Below are 22,470 nucleotides of genomic sequence, written 5' to 3'. Positions count from 1 at the left end.
AAAAATTTTAAAAATTTCATAATTTCGGCTTTAATCTATTAGTTATATTTTCCGCTTTATCGCGGGGTGTCACAGTTCGTATTAGAGCCTATGATGCTCCCGACGCACACACGTGTACCCCAAATTTAAATTTGAACTTGACCTTGAATAATGAATGAGAGATGGGTAGAATTAAGGATCTAAGTTGGTAGTCTCTTTGTACATGGTATTCGGTAGGTTCTAGCTTGTTTGATTCTTGTGCCTTGAGAAGATGGTGGGACCCTCCTTTGGCAAGAGACCCTTTGTGCCCTCATCTTCGTCTTCTGCTAACAAGAAGAATAAGCTCATACCAAGAGGCCAAAAGTCAAGTGAACAAGTGCAAGGTGGAAAAACTCCCCCATCGAACAACAACCTTGAGGAAACTCGCAAGTGCTTCAAGTGTAGGCAAGCCTTCCACCCGGAAATTGAATGCTTTAATAAACCCTTGACATGCTACTATTGCAAGAAGCCCAGACATCGTATCAATGCCTGCCCCGAGAAAAAGAATGCTCCTTCTTCCGATATCGTTTCGGGTGTGTCTTTCATCCTCGACCAACCTCGCCATATTTTTACTTATTGATGCTACTTCTCTTCTAAACTCCCTTCCGCTTTGCCTTGAAAACTAGTTTGGTACCCACCTGACCTGCTTTTGTTTCTTGTTTCTCCCTCCATAATACCTTGTTTATAGATCTCTTCCTCTTGAAGAACGTTTCTACCCTTCCCGAAGATTCCTTCCTCTCTTAGAGTACCTTGTCTTATCCTTTTATCTTTGTGCTTCTTTACCTTTCGCAACTCTTCTCTTATATCTTGGTAGCTGTCATTGTATCTTTCCTTCTTATAAGATCCCTCATGGAGACCTTCATTTTTGTCTTATGGAATGTTAACCTCGGTCGGATGATTTGGCTTTTGAGGAGTTTGTTTGTGATTGACCCATAACCCCTATTCAGAGAGGTTGTGTTGAGGGAAAGACTTATGTAGTGTAGTAAGACCTATACCTTGGTGATTCTTATACCTAATTTCTTGACATCAAGTGGGTGTGATTGATTGGTGGAATTCTTTGTGTAAAGTATGAGTTGCATATGTTACTAGGGTTATGGAACTTGACTGTGTTAATAGTATTTGAGATTTAAAAGCTTAGTAGGTTGATCGTTGCTACTTTAGGAGTAAATACGGAGTAAAGTTTGTGACGTGAGTTTGGAGGAAGACACCTTTAGGATGTTGATAACCATACATAGATTGGTGTTGTCTTTTGACGTTTGTTGGGTATGAGTATAGCTTTGTAAGTAGTTCTGATCTTGTCCTTGTGGAAGTCGTTTGTGGATGTCTAATGATTTGGAGTGTTGAATCACAAGTGTGGTGAAGCACTTTGTTTCGTAGAATAGCTTAGAAGTAAAGTGGCATAAGTTGATTCAGGGAATCCTTGGAAGTAATGTGGTTGTAAGACTAAATTTTAGGGAAATTTGAGGAACCTTTTCCAGGAATTTAGGGCTTCGAATTAGGATCTTTGATTGAGGATTTTACCATGTTTGGAGACTAGCTGACGCTAGTTGGATGTGGGTTGAGATGGTAGCTTTGATCTTGAGAGTTATGCAAGATAATTGAGGGACCGAGTAGGATGATGTTGTTATTTGAGATTTGAGTATGTGGCGTTTTCTTGTTGTCTAATTTCCCTTTCTCTTTGACCATAAGCCTTTTCATACCTTTCTTCCTCGTTCGTTATGCTTCCCTTTGAGTTTGATACTAGTGGCCTATAAAACTCTATGTTCTTTGACCTCCTTGTTGACCTTACCGTGACTTTTTGCCCTTAAAAGTTCGTCACAGTCTTTTTGTTGGTTAAGTTTTGGGTTCCTTAGCGTACTTTGTAATTATGGTGTCTAAATTGCTTTTCATTTTGTGCAATTTCTAACCATTTTGAGTTACCGGTTTGGGTTCATTGTTAAAATTTTGTGTTACTTTGGAAAAACTTTACTTATTTTAAAGATTTGAAAATGAAAGTTTGCTTTCAATTTGGTGGATTCTAAAGAAAATTTGATCCTTTGTCGAAGTTTAATATTACATTTTCAAAAACGTGACATCTTTTAGAGTTTGAAAATGGATCTTTTACCTTCAATGTGGCTTTTGCAAAAGAAAATTTAAGTGGATTATCATTTTTATTTGGTTTTGACGTTGATGAGATATTAGGTCTCATTATTAAAGGCGTCTAATAACTTGTCTTACGCTTATTGGCGAATGATTTTATTTTGAGCCTGTCGTTAACTTGGAAAGTTAGCGCTCTTGTGTGCAGACAAGAGCAATTTCGTTCCAGGTAAGGAGGCTTATACTTTTGAAAACTCTCCATAAATATTTTTGGAAGAATTTGATTTTGGATTTCTGCAAATGATTTGGAATTTGACCTTGTCTTTGATTTGGAATGTCGATGTACTTAAATGCGCAATGAGAACACTTCCATTCTTTGACAAGAAACTTTCGCGTTTGGAAGATTCTTCTTGAAACTTTTAAAGGAAATTCTAATTTTCTATGATATCAAACCTTGTAGATATTTTGGTTATCAATTTCGAAAATCCCAACTTTATCTTTATAACTGTTCGTTTCTGCTTTCAAGTTCGAAGACGAAACTTTTTAAAAGGTGGGATGATTGTAACACCCGCGTATTTTCCGTTTTGGCATTTATAATTCAATTAGCCATTTCGTTATTTTATTTGTATTTTAAATCCATTTTCATAAAAATGTTGCTTTACATGTGTAATAATTTTAATGTTGATGAAAATATCCGTCTTAAGTTTGTAGTAGGTTTGAGACGTATTTTAGTGATATATCGACTTCAAATGAAACGATTTAATTACTTTTTCAAACTGGTTTATTTATTTAACTAATTATATTTTCAAAACTTATTTTCGTAAAAATGTAACTTTGGGTATGTAGTAAGCATAATAATTATTATTATCATGATAAGCATAGTCGCATCGTTATTTATGAGGCGTGTTTTTATTAAAAACGTTTCATTTAGCTAATTGGGCCTAATCTCCTCATGGACTCATTTCTTTTCCACTCATGACCTATCACAACTCTCCCACACTTTTTGGAAAATCCAATCCCCTCCCCCTTGCTTCCTGATGATCGACCAAAACACCAACTCCACCATTAACACACATACATTCCAAGCTAAAAATCAAAATTTCTCTTTCGTTTCTCAACCAAATTCGTTAATTTTCACGTCATTAGCTTCCTCTCCTCATTCTCCATCTTTGTATGTAAGAAATAACCAAGATTTCCTCTCCTTCGTTTCTGGTTGTGCCATTTTGTAGCTCGAAACTCCATGCTAAACCTTTTTCTTTGTGTTTAGATGTGCCATTGGACAACCCAGAGTAGTTTTGGGTCGGAAGTATATTCTTTGAAGAGAAAAAAGGTAACGGTGATAGGTTACTCGACATTATGTTGAATTTTTGTGTGTTTGTGTAACACCCCCATACTCCAAGTGCCTTACCAGGACCACTCAGGTATAAGGATACTACCATCTCGGTTGCCCGAGGTACTGAATATCATAAGACAATAAAGAAACGTACTTTTAAAGTAATTATAGATTAAGTGATTACATGTTCAAACCAAAACTAATAAAAGGAATTACAAGGTTCTCATACGGTCTACTGCTAAAACTATCAAAGCTACTAGACTTCGTCGACACACGGAAGACTTCTAAGCGCCACGTGATGACTCATCCCGGCTATCCCATACGCGTCATATCACACCGCTCAATAAGCGCTCACCACCCCGAATGGATCACCACAGTTTTTAAAACATTTAAACGGGGTCAATACTAATCACACAATTCAATACATATATCAACAATAAGATAACAGACAGACTTAATCTGTCACACACACACAACCAACCAATTCCAATCATCTCAATCATTGATGTCCACTGGACCGACCGCCCGATGGGGGACCGCAGCCGTTCCCACCTAAGCCCCGCTCATCATACCGAGCGATAACCCTGTCCATTAATGTGCACATCCCCTTCCGTGGCGGGTTCCACGAAGGGCGAAACTAGGGCGTGAAGCCACTCCCGCAAGTGACTCCACTCAGCCGAGAACGCATCTCGAGAACCATAGACAACCAATCACAATCACAATCACAGCCGTCACAATACAATTACTATATCAAACAATCAATCTCAACACATCAACAATCATCCCATTATGGGACTAATACTGAGTAGGAAATCCTACCTGATATGCACACAATCAGACGGTATCAACAGCTGTATCAAAAAGTCTCTTCTACGAACCCTCCTCCTATCATATAACACATAGAGGCTACACATCACAAACTACACACAAAACCCCCAATCTCTAAATTAGGGTTTAACCAAACTTAACAAAACATTATAAAAATTATATTAAAAGCTTACCCTCGACGCAGGGAACTCAACGATACGAATAACGACAAGAACTGACGATCTGAACTCAGGAATTGCTAAGGATGCGATTAGGAAGATGAACTGGTTGCTTTCTCTCTTAAACAGGGTTTTAGGTTTTGTAAAAGTGATTTAAAACAATGACGACTATGTTTAAATACCTTAATCGCATAATTAACAAAACCCGAGAAAACTCCCCGTAAAACCGGACACTCGATCGAGTACCCAAGGTACTCGATCGAGTACCCCCTTACTCGATCGAGTACCCCAGCTACTCGATCGAGTACCCAACAGGTCAGAAACTATTTTATCTCGCAACTTACCCTTACTCGACAGAGTAAGGGCTACTCGACAGAGTAAGGGCTACTCGATAGAGTACCCCAAGACTTATAAATACGGAGTATTACAGTCTTCCCTCCTTAAAAGGAACTTCGTCCCCGAAGTTCAACCCATACATAAAAACAACCATACAGACTCGACCAAGACACAACAACTTAGCTAAGGACTCAAGAACTCGACCGAACATAGAACATGAACTCTTAACACCCACTCCACCAACTATGTTTACTTCCACAACATGACTCGCTATATCGTATCTACCACATATATATCTCTCACGACACCAACTCCATACATAACCAACTACCATCCTCTAATCTTTGCTAGCTCCATAATATCAACTATCAAATCCAATACCAAGACACTCATAGACATCAAACGGGATGTTACATTCTACCACCCTTAAAAGGAACTTCGTCCTCGAAGTTTACTCACACTCGTAACCTCATCATCCAACTGTCAATACTAGCGAAATATTCTCACACTCCTAAACATCACGCTACTACAAGCACGGTCATGACCTTTAATAAAATCACCCACAACACGAATCGATCTTTTATTCTACATCAAGACTCAACTTCCGAATATATTACCATATGTACAACCATCAAAATCTGTTTTATCGCATCCTACTCCTCTTAAGACAAATGTTACGTCCTCGTAACTCACTAATACCAAACCATATCTATATCTCATTACCCTCTGTACCACCACATGTCAAAGATAACCGTCTATAAACCAAACACTCACCATTCTTATATCCAAGGCTCCCATACATAAACATTTCCCATTCCTCAACTCATTCGGCAGCGCACCTAACCTATACCATAAACTCGTAGCAAATCACCATACCCACTCTTCATTATTACTGCCAAACAACATACCTCTCTATGTAAGGCACTTATCTCCCAGAATCATAACTCACGATCCGCACTCGTTACGTACACGCACACTAGATCCTCAAGTTCTTTCTTTCATTACCGCAAAATTCATACACAACTTAACATGACACTAATTCCCCAACACCCTACACTCACTGTCTCAACAAAAGATTATGAACTACCTGCCGCTTTCAGCTCATTACAACACATGTTCCACGAATCATTTTCCATTACCATGTCTACCGATGTCTCATCTAAAAACAAGATCAAAATTACCGTAACAACCTCTCACAACCGTGTCCCATCAACAGATTATCACTATCCCATGACAACAACGAAACATATACAACTCTATTTCACATCATACTCTACCTCATTCCCAACTTAACCTGGTAAAGAAAACATGAATAAGCAAGACAACGTCTATATCAAAGACAAACCGACACTCGCAGAGAGCAACATCAAACAAAACAACAATCTATGTATAACTGGTATGTACTTTTGAAACTCGAATCATAATCATCCCGCCTACTCCACCACAACCGGTGACGGCATCACAACACCGCCACCAACAGCCACACGTAGTGCGAAAATACCCGCATCACAAAGACTATGTACCGTGCCCGGATCACCACCCAAGGCACCACAACCACACCGATAGACATCACAACTGCATACAATTCCCATAAATACGACTCAAAGATAACTTCTCAGACAAGAAAAACTTACTTAAATCCACCTTATTAAATCACCACGCAACATATTATATGGATAAACAGATAAGCATCTCATGAACATCATCGCTACCATTTCCCGGAATACACATGTGTTATCAATACACATAAAATTATAACTAGCTATGTCAAATCAATCAAGTTATTACCTTTTTGGATATCATTCAATTAAATTACCGTGCCCAACATATATATTCTGAGAACATTCATAAAACAACTTTATAATTATCACACCATACCACTTCTTGTGAGGTCGGAACCTCACACAAACATTTACACATATCACGGACGTAATCACAACCAACTAGTCAATCCTGACCACGTAAGTTAACACTCGAAAAAAAAAAGTTACCTGCCGCCCGAGTTTAACTCATATGCCCCTCATAACATATTCCCCCATTCGCACAACCCTCACTTCCTGCCAAATATGACCATACCTTCACTATTCAACTAATAGCGTCCGCCTCATCTAACCACATCTTATACCCTCTCACAATCATACACAACAATCAGGTCCCTACCAAATCAACCTCTTTAGAATTGCTACCTTTCTAATATTCCATCACTCTTAGCCATTAGTGATAACACCACAATGCCACCGCTGCTCGTATATCAAATCTCTTACACTCATATCAAAATAACATGGTTTTTCTACCATTTTTGGTTAACATTGCAAATAACGAACATCAAACCCATCCACAAAATTACCTCAACATTATTCCCAATGCTATCTTATTTGTATTGTCATCCAACTCTCCACCAAATATCTCGTATCGTGCCAATACTCCACCAACTTCTTACTCCCTTAATTCCTCGAAACTCATTACCAATCATGTTGCCCTGAAACTCCTATATAACCTTTAGCTAACATCCTCGTGATACCATCACATATTTCGATGATTCCTTATCTTTATATCACATAGCTCCGGTGAACATTTTCCTCAGCTTACTTTTATCCTTCTTTTCTCTTTACACTCAATAATACCAATTAATAGTTCAACTCCTTATTCCTTCTAGCTAACTCTTTAGAAATCTGGTTACCCCTTCGTTGCTCCAAAACTCAATTCCATTATTTTCTACCGACATCATCTCACTCTTTCTTACCATGGATCTTCTCTTATTATGCTATCACTCATACTTGCCACTAATCTATCCATAGAACCAACGTTTAATGTTCAAACAATTGCATCTCCCTTTTTACATCTCTAGAAATCAGAATTCATTTAATACCGTTAATTACCCAAGGAAATCACAAAGTAGTTCATCTTTTAATAAACTAAACCTCCCAACTCACTCACTGTCTACAATTACACCTCGCGACATGTCTCCACAAAGTTCACTATATATTACTCTTCTCAACCCCTTTAAACAAACTTTCACTACATTAATCCATAACCCACACGACTCCTAACCATTTCCCTCCATAACTCTTTACACATCGCAAGCTGCCACTATCCACATTCTTACTTTCAATCTCTTCATTCTCACGTTCATTATACTCACATCATCCCTTGCCTATATTCACTTATTTTTACATTACTCAACACACAATCATATCACTCATCCCGTCTCGCAAAACGTACGCCATGCCTCAATAAACTATACCAATCTTCCTTTTCTTTTTCCACCATCTATCACAATCACATATAACTCATGTCCTCTCCACCGAACTCATACTCATCATAGTGCCACTCTTTACATCATAAGATTGGGTAACTTACGCTTCAGGACCAACACATACGTAAAACAATGCATAAAGAAGTAATACAACACCTTTGAATTAAACATAATATGCAACGAATGTCAAAAAGATAGACATATGACCCGAAACACGCATATGACCTGCACGGACCCCACTCGATCGAGTACCAGAACCTACTCGATCGAGTTGAGGCTACTCGATCGAGTGCCCAACATGCTCGATCGAGTGCCCCGACTCCAGAACCCAAACAGACCTTCTGATCTCTGACTTACTCGACCGAGTAGCCGGATACTCGATCGAGTGACCCCCATACTCGATCGAGTGCCAGAGGTACTCGATCGAGTGCCCAAAAACACGATTCTGGTCAAAATAACGACAAGTACCCACTCGATCGAATCAAACCCACTCGATCGAGTCATGCAGACTCGTGAATACTACCCGCATGTTATCTCACATACCCCAATGTACTATGCATTCATTATTATTTCAACATTATGATTACAACTACGTATTCAAATCTGCGCGACTCCTCATACAATTAACAAAATAATCTACTTCGTGTTATCAAGTGCCACGTTATAAACAACCGTCATGCTTTTCATCCAATTCGTTATATAAAACACATATCATTGAACCTCTATTCTTAATGTTACTACTTACCAAAAGTCAAATATTACCATCTATCATGCTCATATAACATTCAACTTTCAATCATGTATTACCCGCATGTTTAAATTTTCATAACTTTTCATAACACAAATCACACCCATACACTACAAATCCTATTTCCATGTTACTAATACAACAACATTACAAATCCACTTCATCACACATCATCATATACGAACTACTTTCTTTTTCTACCATATCATTCATCATTCTCATATACTTTTCCAACGATTCCAACCAACATGTCAACCAACTATCATGCAACATGCTTTCAACAAACCATATACAGCACAATTAACATACACGTCGCACATATACACACGGACTTCACGTTCCCATACCATGTCGGCTTAAGTATCATGGGGCCAAGATTTTGAAGTGAGGGCGCCTACTCACCCAAAACCTAGCATCGGTCGGGGCTCCCATTACACATACACCAGGTTCATTTTATTAGACTCCCTATGTTCATTATGTTCATTTGTTCTGAGTTCCAAAATCGCCGCTCGATACCATTTGTAACACCCCCATACTCCAAGTGCCTTACCAGGACCACTCGGGTATAAGGATACTACCATCTCGGTTGCCCGAGTCTTGAATATCATAAGACAATAAAGAAACGTACTTTTAAAGTAATTATAGATTAAGTGATTACATGTTCAAACCAAAACTAATAAAAGGAATTACAAGGTTCTCATACGGTCTACTGCTAAAACTATCAAAGCTACTAGACTTCGTCGACATGACGGAAGACTTCTAACGCCACGTGATGACTCATCCCAGCTATCCCATACGCGTCATATCACACCTGCTCAATAACTGCTCACCACCCCCGAATGGATCACCACAGTTTTTAAAACATTTAAACGGGGTCAGTACTAATCACACAATTCAATACATATATCAACAATAAGATAAACAGATGGCTTAACTGTCACACACACACAACCAACCAATTCCAATCATCTCAATCATTGATGTCCACTTTGGACCCGCCGATGGGGGACCGCGGCCGTTCCCACCTAAGCCCCGCTCATCATACCGAGCGATAACCCTGTCCATTAATGTGCACATCCCCTTAGTGGCGGGTTCCACGAAGGGCAAAACTAGGGCGTGAAGCCACTCCCGCAAGTGACTCCACTCGGCCGAGAACGCATCTCGAGAACCATAGGCAACCAATCACAATCACAATCACAATAGTCACAATACAATTACTATATCAAACAATCAATCTCAACACATCAACAATCATCCCATTATGGGACTAATATGAGTAGGAAATCCTACCGATATGCACACAATCGACGGTATCAACAATTTTGTATCAAAAAGTCTCTTCTACGAACCCTCCTCCTATCATATAACACATAGAGGCTACACATCACAAACTACACACAAAACCCCCAATCTCTAAATTAGGGTTTAACCAAACTTAACAAAACATTATAAAAATTATATTAAAAGCTTACCCTCGACGCAGGGAACTCAACGATACGAATAACGACAAGAAGCGACGATCTGAACTCGGGAATTGCTAAGGATGCGATTAGGAAGATGAACTGGTTGCTTTCTCTCTTAAACAGGGTTTTAGGTTTTGTAAAAGTGATTTAAAACAATGACGACTATGTTTAAATACCTTAATCGCATAATTAACAAAACCCGAGAAAACTCCCCGTAAAACCGGACACTCGATCGAGTACCCAAGGTACTCGATCGAGTACCCCCTTACTCGATCGAGTACCCCAGCTACTCGATCGAGTACCCAACAGGTCAGAAACTATTTTATCTCGCAACTTACCCTTACTCGACAGAGTAAGGGCTACTCGATAGAGTACCCCAAGACTTATAAATACGGAGTATTACAGTTTGTATGGTTATTCACTCTTTTAGTGAATAAGTCTACATTTTTACTTGTGTTGTACTATGTTTGTATGTGATGGTTTTATACAAGTTTTACTTATCCATTTTGAGAAAAGTTAGTACCTTTGGATTCATGGTGAAGTGGGTAGTTATGTTGGGTTAATTATTTGGATGAATACTATCATTTTCATGCTTAAAATTTCGTCTTAAGACGGTCTCAAAAATAGGGTGAAAACCGTGAATAAAGGGGCTGCATAGGACGTTTTTGGGCTCAATTTTGATGTAGATTTTGTTGCTAGTTCGAGATATTTTGTTAGCTCCTACCTTGTGTACATATATATGTGTGAATTGGGTTGGTTGTAGGTGAGAAATCCCGTCCTTATCATGCTTAAAATTTCGTCTTAAGACGGTCTCAAAATGGAGGTGAAAACCGTGAAAAAGGGCTGCATTGGGACAGTTTTGGGTTCGATTTTGAGGCTGATTTTGTTGTTGGTTCGAGTCAAATTGATAGCTCATACCTTGTGTGCATATACATGAATGAATAGAGCCTTTTTTTTTTGGGTAAATTCCACCTTGTAACATGTTAAAAAACTTATCTTCAGACGGCTTCACAAATTGTCTAGAAAACCATGTATATGAGTTGATGATGGGTGACTTTTGTGGACTGTTTTTGAGTCTATTACACGGATGCTTTGAGCTAATTAGTTAATTTCTGTCTCATGTGTATATCCATATATGTAATGGGTTGGTTGTATGTAAGAAATTCCACTCTTTTCATGCTTAAAATTTCGTCTTAAGACGGTCATAGGTGAGCCTCTAGAAACCGTGAAAAAGGGTTTTGTTGGGCAGTTTTCGCGGACTATTTTGACGGGTTTCTTAATGCTAAATTGAACCATTTTCTTTGCTTACGTCTCAAGTATATGTACATGTTTTGATTGGGTCTTTTGTACGGGGTGAAACCGACCGTGTTTAAGCCTAGAAAACTCGTCCTAAGATGGGTTGTAAAAGGAGAGTTGCTGCGTTTTGCTGGGGACTGTATGCTGTCGTGTACTGTTGCTGTGCAGGGGCTGCGGCCAGCCCTTGCAGGCCGTGGCTGAGCAGTGCCGGGTGTGCGGCCAGGCCATGGTTGGGCTGGGCTGGTCATGGCTAGGCCGTAGCCTCGGTTGGTTAATTTTTGTCTGTAGAATATTTTGTTTGGGTTTAATTAATTTGAATTCCGTCACATGTTTTATGTATTTTAAATTCATTATTTGTCGTTCTTTTATACTCCCTCCTATTCTGGATAATAGCCCCATTGTGGACATGGCACGAGAATTAAGGAAAGGAGTTAAATAATGTAAAGTATTGTGGTGGGGTGATGTAATTAGATAGAGGAAAGGTATTGTGGGTATTATTATGAGTGAAGTGATTAAAATAAGTATTGTTTTGGGTTGAGGTGGGGTATTGTTGTGGGGTTGAAGTGATTAAAATAAGTATAAAAGTTTACCAAAAATAGACAATGAGACATTATTGTGAATAGACGAAAATGGACAATGGGACACTTATGTAGAATAGAAGGGAGTATATTTCTCACAAGAATCATAAATGTGGAACTTATTATTTATTCATGTCATAAATTATATGAAAGGTCTTCATTTATCTATAATATGATCTTTAATTCATTTATTCTCATTTATTTATCTTATTTCAAATACGAGTGACTTATTCCACATGATTAATTGAAATGAGTCGTATTCTTGTGAAAATGTCATAATGCTATGCCTTCTTGCTTGACTTATATTTACGCCCTACTTGTGCTGATTCTGTCAAGTACGGGTTTGACCACTTGTGCTGATCTGGAAAGTGAGTTTTATCTTAGTCTTTCCGCCACTTTTGTGCTGAGCTGGCGATTGGGGTACTCGATTTTCATTTTGTCATCGAGTCTTGGATGCGGGCTGATTTTGCCGCATGTCGAATCAGAAATGTACATTCCGAGAGTGGCCAAATTTAGACTAGGATCGTATTATTATCGTAGTCCTACCCGGGGAAAATTTGGTCTAAGAGTAGTAAATATCTTGCTTGATTATGGTCATTTGCATATGTCTTTCTACACGAGAGTTTACGTCTTATGTGGTTGAATGTAAGAGTCTTGATCCTATCGAATACTAGAGGTGAGATGCAAGTCTGCTAGTTGCGATATGATCGCCGGGGTTGATGCTCCCATCCGTTCTTATGGTGAGATGTAAGGCATAAGTACGCATGTGACACTAGTAGAAAAATATTTATTTGCGACTACTTATTTGAGGCGTTTTTACCAAATAGCAGCAAATACAAGTTATTTTAATATTTCTGACGGAAAGAAACTATTTAAGGCGTTTTATTAAGAAACCGCCTCAAATAACGGAAATGAGGCGTTTTCTCTAGAACGCCGCAAATAATACTACTACTGCAGAACATAAATAATTGATATTGCGCGAAAGTGGTAATTAAGCCCCTTAACTTTGTTCAATTGTGAAATTAGGCCCCATAAGTTTCAATTGGAGCAATTTGGCCCCTTAAGTTTCACCAAAAGTGAAATTCAACCCCATTTATAAAAATTTTACAAAAAATTTAATCAAAAATATTTTATATTAGTATTAAACCATTTATTATATACTAAAAATTACTAATTATAACTTTACGAAATTGTTCGTAATTTATTAATCATTGAAAAATACTTTTACATACATATTTAGTAAATTGTTTATAACTTGTATAGTATCCATACATATATCATAAATTGTCTATATACAATAAAATTCAAAAAAATAATTCTCAATATTTAATATAAATATAAAAGTTTTAAAATCATAAAAAGAAATATTTTATAATTGATAAATTGTATTAAAAGTGATTTTAATATAAGAATTTGGTGAAATTTTTTAAAATGGGGTTGAATTTCACTTTTGGTGAAACTTAAGGGGTTTGATTGCTCCAATTGAAACTTATGGGGCCTAATTTCACAATTGAATAGAGTTAAGGGGCCTAATTACAACTTTCGCGATTGATATTGATATCCTCATTCCTCAGACCTACCACCAATTCCCATACCCTCGATGCTTTACACCGCTACTCCCTTTGCTCATCCCATCTATCCCCATACCACCATACCCACACCTCGTTGCCATCAGCCGCCAACCCACTGCTACAATCAGGCATTCATCGACAACAAGCAGCACCGACTCGTCCATCATAATCCGCGACAACAAGCAGCACCGTTCGTCTCTTCCCTGACGGTTCCCACGATTACCCTGTCGTGCCTTATCCTTATCTAATAGGTATTAGGGTTGATTAGTTTGTGTAATCCTCATGTTAAAGTGATTAGATTTTATATTTAGGGTTAGTGAAATTGATACTTCTTCTTTACTTGATTCTACTTAATTCTATCTTATCCCATGAATTGTGGGTTATTTTTTTGTCGATGAATTGTGCAAACTATTAAAAAGCTTTTCGCTACACATCTGGTGTGGATTTAGTAACCCTTAGATTTAGGGTTCATATGAAAAATTGGAGATTTTGTATAAAATATGAAAATTATTTTGTGGTGTTGTTGATTTGGTGTTATTGAGTAAAACGTTATTGTAAATTTAGCAGATCGAGTCATGCGACACCATCTTCACATCACCTCCGGTTAGCTGGTCATCCGCCTGCTATTTGCCGCCATCGTTATTTGTTTTTTTTAGGCCATCGTCATCCACTTTAACCAGGTATGCTTCTTTTCTATGGAGTATTAGTTTGGCATTGTGTTAACCATGAATGTATGCTTTGTTTTTCTAGTAAAATGAGCATTTAACAATCCTTTGTTCACAAGTCTTTAACTTTGTGATTAATGGCACATGCTTTGTGTTGACATATTTGAACATGGCTAGGTTTTCTCCCGAAACTGTTCTATACTTTGTGGCTAAAACTGTCAGAGTTTTCATCGTGTAAAACTGTTGATTTACTTTCCTCTTTTCATTTAAGGCTAGAATGGGTATGATGAATTCTTGATAAAGCTACTCAATATTTAGCTTAAGCTGTAGAATTCTTGATAAATCTACTTATTTTTGCTCATATTTACCTTAAGCTGTAGGATTCAACTATACATTAAGGCTGGGAAATGTTACTTGTCAATATAAGTTTGAATGTGCTCGCCAATCTGGCAATTTAATTATTAACCATAAATTATTTTCACATGCACTGTGTCCGTGCTCTTCGTGGGTATGAAAATTAAGTTTTTGATTAAAGCTTTTGAACCTTTTTCAAGTTTATTTTATACCATTACTTGTTCACGTCTCTTGAAATTGTTCGCTCTTCTAAGTACAAATCCTAGCTCCGCTAGTGCATAAGGTAATGTCGACATTAACGTGAATGTCTCTTTTTTTTCGTTATAAAAGGAGTCGCATGAATACATGATTAAAACAATTACTCAAGGAAGACGGTTGCTCTGATCCATGATTAAAACAACTACTCAAGACAGAATGGTGTTGTGATCTATTGTTCGCATCTATAGCATGTCCAAGTCATTTTCAACTATAGTCCATTATCTTTAAATGGTCTAAATTTGATTTTGCAAACTCTGTATAAGCTATGGGTCTATATTTTATTCCCTTCATTGCCACCTTGATTAACCTTACTGTTTTTGGTGGCCAAACACATTCGCTACTTCTATCGCTGCCTTCAATGCACTAAGTTGTCCTCTCTGTTTTCACTTGCCCTCCTTTTCTTGGTTTTCTTACTTATTGGGTAAGTTGAAATACTTGGTACTATTGTAATTGATTTCTTCATAAAGTACCTCGGTTTGTTATATTTTTTTCATTTCTGTAATGAAATCTTGGTCCTCATACTTTTGTTATTTGCAGCTCGTCATGCGCTTTGCCAATAGGTTTTTTTTTCTTCCTCTCTAGAACTGGGACAACATTGATAATGTTCAGGTATTAGATTCTCTCTAGTGTTCTCAGGGACAACATTGCTAATGTTCACAGTAGGTTAATTACAATATGAACAGATGCTCTGCTCTTACTATGCAAGACTTTAGAGAGTTTAATTTGCCGTTTTCCTTTATTCCATCATCTTACATAGCCCCATTGAAATGGAAACAATTAATCCATCTACATAGAAGCTAAAAAAACTTGAAATTGCGTATCTGTCTCTAACGTTCTTTCCTAACTTCGGTGTATTGCAGATTGTCTTAGGGAGGATTTGGTACAGATGGTCAAGGTGGATACTTTGACGAATATGGGTATGCTGCCGACTGTAGTTTCCAAAAGTCCAAAACTTTGTTATAAGAGGACCATTCAATATATTGGCGGCTTTATTTCGCGGCTTTATAAGATACACAAAATCTCATTTGTGACGGCACGTATCCGTCACTTTGGAGTGACGGATACCATTTTCCCTCACAAATGACCCATATAGAGGAGAGAGGGAAGCACATGGGAGTGCCCCCACCTTGTCCCCCCTATTCGTTTTGTGAGTGGCATTATCCGCCACTTGCTCCGACCCGTCTTCCGCAAGACTTATTGTATAAGATATTGTAGTATTAGCACTCTAACCTCTTGGGATTTGGGAATGAGGTGTATCATGGGCTTTCTTTAATTGTACGTTGTGTAATATACAATACAAGCTATTGGCTGAAGATTCTCAATTTGTTATCTCATATTATCTATTTGTTGTATCTTTTTTATCTATTTAGCTCTTCATTAGGAGTGTGAGGAGATGGATGGATGCATTCATATTCTTTACTTTCAAATCATAAGCTATGAACGGCTCCTCCTTTACTGATCGGAATACGGTAAGAGAATACCTTTGCAGTTCTTAAGTTCTTGCTTAGACCATCCCCAAGCAGTGGTCGCGCTAATTAGGTCGCGACCCGATTTTACTCTTAATCTCACCTTATTAATCTTGACCCATTTTCACCTCCCAAGCAGAAGGTCGCGACCTAGGTCATCAACCCAATCATTTTTCACCTTCCAACCCTTTTTGTTTTGTTTACGACCAATGATAATTTGACACCTATTGGGTCACCAATTGACCTCATAAAGGTCAAGAGCAACCAAAGAGGTCACAAATTGACCTTATAAGGTCAAGAGCAACCAAAAGGTCACGCTAATCTCATGCTTAATTGTTGACTACACTATTTTGGATGCAGTGTTCTTTGTAAAGAGAATACCCTCGAACAGGTACCATATGGTGAAAATATATTTTAATTGACCCTAGTTTTAAAATGTACATTTATGGTCTAATATTCTGGTTTGCGACAGGATGGGACACAGATCAATTTATGACTGATCTGAAGTGCCTTGGGAGGATATAGTGGGACACAGATCAATTTATGCCAGATCAAGATATGACTGATCTGAAGTGCCTTGAATTTTACTAATTTCACCTTCTAAAGATGAATTTTACCTTCTTATAATCATTTTACTCCTCTGTTATTCTTATTGCGTTCTTAGTGTAGTGTGGACGTTTCATGAAATAGCGAACTCAAGGAGTTTCTTGACCTCATTTGTAACACTCCCATAATCCAAGTACCTTACCAAGACCACTTAAGGCATGGAAGTGCTACCATTTCGGTTTTCCGAGACAATGATAATCATAAAACAATAACGAAACATACTTAAAAGTAAATAGTGTTTAACGTGATTACATGCCAATACCAAAACTGTTAAAAAGAAATACAAGTTCTCAAAATTGTCTACTGTCAAAAATACTATCGAGCGTCACACAGCGGAAGACTTCTAAACTGCAACGTGGTGACTCATCCCAGCTATCCCATACGCATCGTCTCATACCTGCTCAATAACTGCTCACCACCCCCGAATGGATCACCACAGTTTTAAAACATTTAAACGGGGTCGGTACTAATTACACAACACAAAGCCACAACGAAACAAGTACACAAACAGCTCAACAACACAACAATCCTCCAAACTCCATAATCAATCTCCACACAACTGACTACACACTAAGTGTGTAGTCATGCCAGAGTACCCATCGCAACAGATATTCCACACCGCTAGTGGGGGACCGCATCCGTTCCCACCTAAGCCCCGCTCATCTCCATCAAGCGATAAACCCATGTTCATTAATGTCCACATCCTTTCTGTGACGGGTTCCACAAAAGGCAAATCAAGGGCGTGAAGCCACTCCCGCAAGTGACTCCACTCAGCCAGGGACGCACCCCGAAGACCACAGACAGATATAACAACAATCAACGATATTAATCAACAATACAACCAACAACCGTCACAACCACCAACAATATACTTTAACAATAATCACAATGAAACAACCAAACACGTCATGTAATTAATACTGAGTAGGGAAACCCTACCTGGAACATCAATCACCAAGATCGTCACAATCAGCTAATCAACATCGTCCTTCACTGAAATTACTTCCTATCAAACATACAATCATACAATCACAATCTAACATCAACAATACTCCCCAAAACACCCAACTCACCCAATTAGGGTTTAACCAACTTTAACAAAACAGTATAAAAATTATATGTAAAGCTTACCCTCGACACAAGGAGCACAACGGTGTAAAGAACGATGAAATCCGACACCGCTAGCTCCGGGATTTACAAACTATGTAATTCCTTTTCTCCTCACTTAGGTTTTAGAATAGATAAAAGAAACTAAGAAAAGTGACGGACAACCTTTTATACTTATCTCGCATCATTAACAAAATCCGTCAAACTCAGCCCGTAAAACTCACTTACTCGATCGAGTAAGTCACTTACTCGATCGAGTGCCACACATACTCGATCGAGTACCTATCAGACAGACTACTGTTTCGTATAAAAACATACTTACTCGACAGAGTAAGCCCCACTCGATAGAGTACCCATAGATATAGAAAACCGTAGTATTACACCATTATATTCATTATGTTAGATTTATATGTTCAGTACTGAGGTTATAGTTTTATTTGACCTAATAGTACAACAATTTTCGATATACGGATGGTGCTATCAGGAGACGTGATGGCTAATAGGCTACAACATGGTCAATCTATCTGTCACTTTATCACCCTCGATGCGCCTGTCCCTTTCGCTAGAACATCGTGAGTTCTAGTTATCATGTCCAAGTTTATATTTTATGGTTAAGAGTTCTCTTGAAATTGGTTTGATTGTGCTTCGATTTTGTATGATCATAGCTCAAGAAAAAATGGTAGCAATGAAGGATGACAATGAATGAAGGAAAAATTGCACATTATCTGAAATGGTAGATGAACTGTACTAAACAGCTCAAGTAAGTTACTATTTTCGACAACTTATTAAAGATGGTTGTAATTTGTCAACTGGCCGTGTTTAGCTCCTTCTGTTAGTCTTGCAATTTTTTCAAACAAATTGCCACTGAAGCTTTTAAATAATGTGTCAAACTTTGTCTTTCCGACGACCTATAATATACACGAGCAGCTTTTGAAATATTGAGTAAATATTAATTCGAAGGACGTTAAGCGGTCTCATAATATTATTTCGTAACAACAATTTGCTCTATGTACAGGCTGATGCTTTCACCAAGAAGTTGGGATATGCAAATTATCTCAGGCAGGTCTTGTTAAGATGCAGGTAGTAACTCACTACCTGTAATACCCGTCCTTTAGGGACCCGTTGACCAACCTTGGGAGCAGGTAATAGCCCTTAGTGATGCGCGCCAGAGTTACCTTGTGCCATGATTGCCTTTAGAAGTGAGTGGTACTCGATAGAGTAGAGGCTACTCGATCGAGTAGCTTGGGTACTCGATCGAGTAAGGGCCGCTCGATCGAGTAACTGGGTTACTTGATTGAGTAGCGTCTTTTTAGCGAGGGCTTATAATCGTGTTTTGTTAAAACCGCAAATCATTTCCGCCTCCTTCCTTCAGATCTATAGGTCGCCTCCCTCCTTTCCATTCACCAAATACCTTCTATGGGAGCCTTTGAGGATGCTAGTGCCTTGAGGATGATTTGCTTGAGTCGGGTAGCGGTCTTAACGCCGTTATGAGTTGCGTAGGTATGTCGTCATCATCATCTTTGTCTTGGTTGTTCCTTTTAGGGTTGTTTTGGTAGTAATAGGCTTGTATGCTGTTTGTATAGGGATTGCTTGCTTGGTTTTTGTCGTATGGTTGATCGAGGAATGCTGCTTTTGGTTAAAGGTAGGTTCGCCTACTCAGTTTCTGTTGGTTGTTTAGTGTGTCGGTTGTCGTATTGTTGTGCCGTGTGACTGAGTATATGTGGTAATCGGTTAGTGTACGCTGTTTTGTTAGTTGTGGTTGTATTGCAGCTGTGTGTGATTGATTGTCTCTGGTTGTAACACCCCCATACTCCAAGTGCCTTACCAGGACCACTCAGGTATAAGGATACTACCATCTCGGTTACCCGAGGCATGATAATCATAAGACAATGAAGAAACATACTTTATTAAATAAGTTTAAGTGATTACATAACAAAACCAACTGTAAGCAAAATACAACTGTTCTCAATCTATAAACCAACTGAAAGGAACTCTTCTAATAAACACAGCGGAAGACTAAAGACTCGATATGTGATGACTCAATCCCCTGACTAGATCCCACGCGTATCCAAGATATACCGCAAGCAACCGCTCACCACCCCGAATGGATCACCACAGTTTTTAAAACATTTAAACGGGTCAAGATACTAATCACACAACTTATATATATATATATATATATATATATATATATATATATATATATATATATATATATATATATATATATATATATATATATATATATCAACGATAAGATACACAGACGATGCCTTAACCGTCACACATACACACAACTACTCCAATCCCATCAATCTCAATCACCGATCGTCCACCTGGACCAGCCACGCGATGGGGGACCGCAGCCGTTCCCACCTAAGCCCCGCTCATCATACGAGCGATAACCCTGTCCCATTAATGTGCACATCCCCTTCCGTGGCGGGTTCCACGAAGGGCGAAACTAGGGCGTGAAGTCACTCCCGCAAGTGACCCCACTCAGCCGAGAACGCATCTCGAGAACCATAGACAACCAATGACAATCACAATTACAATCACAATCATCATATCAAACAACTAACTACATCACATCACCAATGTCCCATTATGGGACTAATACTGAGTAGGAAATCCTACCTGGAAAGCACAACAAGCAGACGGTATCTACAGCTGTATCAAAATGCCTCTTCTACGAACCCTCCTCCTATCATATAACACACATAGACCATACATCACATACTACACATAAAAACCCCCAATTCCTAAATTAGGGTTTAACCAAACTTAATTAAACATTATAAAAACTATATTAAAAGCTTACCCTCGACGCAAGGAATCCAACGACACGAAAAACGACAAGAACCGACCGTCTGAACTCCGGGAATTGCTAAGAATGCGATTAGGAAGGTGAAGTGGTTGCTTTCTCTCTTAAACAGGGTTTTAGGTTTTGTAAAAGTGATTTAGAAACAATGACGGAAGGTTATATATCTTAATCGCATAATTAACAAAACCCGAGAAAAACTCCCGAAAACCATTTTACTCGATCGAGTACCCAAGGCTACTCGATCGAGTACCCCTTACTCGATCGAGTACCCCACTACTCGATCGAGTACCCAACAGGTCAGAAACTATTTTATTTCGCAACTTACCCTTACTCGACAGAGTAAGGGCTACTCGATAGAGTACCCCAAGACTTATAAATACGGAGTATTACAGTCTTCCCTCCTTAAAAAGAACTTCTTCCCCGAAGTTCAACCCATATATAGAAACAAACATACTAACTCGATCAAGACACAACAACGTGACTAAGAACTCAAAATAAAACTCCAACCCAAACATGAAATCGTAACACCAACTTCACTAACTATTCCTACCTCCACAACATGGCTCACGATATCGTATCAACTCCATTATATCTCTCTCAACACTAACTCCATACCCTACCAAAATACTCATAACATCAAACGGAATGTTACATTCTACCACCCTTAAAAGGAACTTCGTCCTCGAAGTTTACTCACACTCATAAACATCCTCATCCAACTGCCAAGACTATCGAACTCATAACCATCATTATCCAACTGTCAACACTATCCAAATATTCTCACACTCCTAAACATCGAACTACTACCAGCACGGCCATGGCCTTTTATAAGTATTGTCCACAAAACAAATCCCTCCTTTACGCTACGCTAACACTCTACTTCCAATTATATTACCGCATGCACCACCATGAAACTCTCTTTTATTGCATCCTACTCCTCTTAAGACAAATGTTACGTCCTCGTAACTCACTAATACTAAACCCTTAGCTATATTATCTCATTATCCTCATCACCGCCATATGTCAAAGATAACTGCCTATAACCTCATTTTTATAATCACTCCTATTTCTCAAGGCTCTCTTACTTCAACAGTTCTCATACTTCAAATCAATCTGCACCCCCTAACCTATACCATAAGGCTCGTAGCAAAATCACCATACTAACTCTCCATTATCACTGCAACCAACATACCTCGCTATGTAAAGCACTTATCTTCCAGAAGCATAACTCCCGATCCACACTCGTTACTTATACTCACACTAGATCCTCAAGTTCTTTCCTTCATTACCGCAAAACTCATACATAACTTAATGTGACACTAATTCCCCCAACACCCTACACTCCTTTGTACCAACAAAAGATTATGAACTACCTGCCGCTTCGGATCATTACAACACATGTTCCACGAATCATTTTCCATTACCATGTCTACTAAAGCCTTATCTAGAACAAGATCAAAATTATCAGAACAACCTCTCACAACCGTGTCCCATCAATAGAACATCACTATACCATGACAACAACGAAAACA

General features: G+C 38.5%; 1 long non-coding RNA gene across 3 annotated transcripts; it reads left to right on the top strand.

Annotated features, from left to right (window-relative positions):
- Nucleotides 1-13,643: 13,643 nt before the first annotated feature.
- Nucleotides 13,644-19,207, top strand: LOC141627104 (uncharacterized). Of its 3 annotated transcripts, XR_012536666.1 has the most exons (6): nucleotides 13,644-13,912; nucleotides 14,229-14,341; nucleotides 15,307-15,359; nucleotides 15,476-15,547; nucleotides 15,799-16,407; nucleotides 19,133-19,207. It is a non-coding gene; the product is annotated as an uncharacterized LOC141627104 (long non-coding RNA). The 3 variants fall into 3 exon arrangements; XR_012536665.1 differs by lacking the exon at nucleotides 15,307-15,359; XR_012536667.1 differs by lacking the exon at nucleotides 15,307-15,359 and having other exon boundaries at nucleotides 14,226-14,341.
- The last annotated feature ends 3,263 nt before the right edge of the window (nucleotides 19,208-22,470 follow it).

Source organism: Silene latifolia, chromosome Y (assembly GCF_048544455.1).
Source record: "Silene latifolia isolate original U9 population chromosome Y, ASM4854445v1, whole genome shotgun sequence".
Taxonomy (NCBI): domain Eukaryota; kingdom Viridiplantae; phylum Streptophyta; class Magnoliopsida; order Caryophyllales; family Caryophyllaceae; genus Silene; species Silene latifolia.
This window is presented reverse-complemented; position numbering and strand designations above follow the sequence as displayed.